This window comes from Triticum urartu, chromosome 7 (genome assembly GCF_003073215.2).
Source record: "Triticum urartu cultivar G1812 chromosome 7, Tu2.1, whole genome shotgun sequence".
In the NCBI taxonomy this organism is placed as follows: domain Eukaryota; kingdom Viridiplantae; phylum Streptophyta; class Magnoliopsida; order Poales; family Poaceae; genus Triticum; species Triticum urartu.
Window position 1 is genome coordinate 377,855,271 of NC_053028.1, and position 2,076 is coordinate 377,857,346.

The following is a 2,076-nucleotide window of genomic DNA, read 5'->3' on the forward strand; positions in this document are numbered from 1 at the left end:
CTCCCTCCGTCCAAGAATACCTCTCGCAAGGGGAGGAAATTTTGAACTGAAGTGCATTTTACATTACAACCCGTCATATTTCAAATCAAAATCAATCGAGTCCACGTCCGATCGGCAGCAGCGCATCGTCCTGGCATCGAGGAGAGCCAGAACTCATCTCTTCGGTAGCTCATCACCACCCTCCCGGCAGCCTCCGACATCACATACCCACCCTCCCAGCGTCGATCAACTGCTTTGAGGTAGCAAATTCCTCCTCTGTGTCTGCTCCTGCAATTAACACTTTGAATGCAATTAACAATTTGAATGTTAACAAGGGGCAAAGACAAGATGGATCAGTATATAACAATGGAGTACATGCACAATTAGATGTTCAAGTTGTTTAATGTCACTCCCATCATCACAATTTCATCTCAGGAAATGGAGTAGAATAGATTTAATTGGATGTTTGAATGATATGGTTACTTACAAGTGTCAGGGCTATTAACGTCAGTTAAGTAATTGCACCAGATTAAAGAGGAGCCAAAGAATTTACAAGTGGTCTAGTGCATCTGCAAGTGCAAATTACTCAGTTAAAATTCAGTACTCCATTGCCCAAAATAATTCAGTTAAAATTTTGTTAAAAGATCACTGAATTAACCAAGTACTCTAGGTCAGGTCCTAGTTACTCAATGCATAATTTCTAAACCTATCATCAATGGAAGGTCACCAATTATAATTAAGCAGTAGCTAATTGACCAAACACACTGAGCTTATGCATAACACATTAGCTGCAGAAAGTACTCACCTTGCGGTGATTATTTCACAGGGATAAACCTCCAAATATAACCACTATACCACACTATATAAATTGTGAATCAAGGAACTGCTGCAATTGACATGAGAAGATCAACAATATATGCTCACCTCCAGGAACAAAGTCAGCTCCATATATATGCTAGCTCCAGGGTAAATATGCCACAATATCACACCTTGTGAAAAGAGCATCTTATTAAACAGTCGGTCACAAACATTCTAATTTCTTAACATAAAAAATTACCTTGTTTGAGGTAAATTAATTGCTAAAGTTAACATAAAAAATGTAAATTAGATTAACTATAAACTGTTCAAGGAAACAGAAAGTGCAAACCGCATAACAAACAAAAATAGCAAGATTAGCCTCTTGTTTACCATTAAGTTTGGACTTTGGACAAAACGTGTTTTGATTGATCATACAGTAGATTTACGGGGCATCTCGCCGAAGGACGGGTCCTTGGCGATCTACTCCGCCATCTCCTTGATGCTCGGGTCCTGCGCCCACGCCACAACAAAATCCACGATTCAAGTTAATTGTCACACAAATTCCCATGAAATCGAAACAAATTCACAGGAAATTTGAGCTTGTATAAATAAATCTTCCCAAGAACTCAACTTTGACAATGGAGAGAACAGAGCAGAGTATTTCTAGTTTTGCAGAAACTGTAAAATGGTTCAGTAGAGATTGGTTACATTGAGCAAGTTCGAATATGTTAAAAATGGACGCGAATATCTTCAGTGAAACCCAACCAAATTAACAACCGATTCAAACCTGTAGTATATGTAAGTCCTCCAAGAACTCGCGTATGAAAATGAACAGAACAAAATAGAGTATGAAACTGTAAACGCTTCATTCAGATAATTCAGTATAAGCTCTTGGTTACATTCAGCAAGTTCATCATGGTGGAGAAGTCAAAGGGGCTGGCCGGAGCAACCGCCCTGCGCGCGGGCTGCCGCCTCTGCTCCTCCGCGCAAGTTACAGTCATACACATTAAACTGATATTAAGTTATATTACCTCTCAATGAGTGTAACTATGAACTACTGAACCCCATTTAGATCAGTAATGCATTTTATTTCTATCGTCTACCTACCACAGTTGGATATTAACCAATCATAACAATATCTATATGACATGGCTAAACAAATTGACGATCCCAAAAAATGCTCGAGAAACTCTGAGCGTACTCATTGACAGGGAGCAAAGTATTACATCATATACCTGTATATCCTAGAGACTCTGAAATGATAGAAAATGGGATGATTATGGCAACTCTAATACACTG

General features: G+C 39.0%; 1 long non-coding RNA gene across 1 annotated transcript; it reads right to left on the reverse strand.

Moving 5' to 3' along the window:
* Window positions 1–246: 246 nt before the first annotated feature.
* On the reverse strand, window positions 247–1,235 carry LOC125519918. Its single transcript, XR_007288376.1, has 3 exons — window positions 1,168–1,235; window positions 904–968; window positions 247–267 (listed from the first exon to the last, which is right to left on the reverse strand). It is a non-coding gene; the product is annotated as an uncharacterized LOC125519918 (long non-coding RNA).
* Window positions 1,236–2,076: the final 841 nt, after the last annotated feature.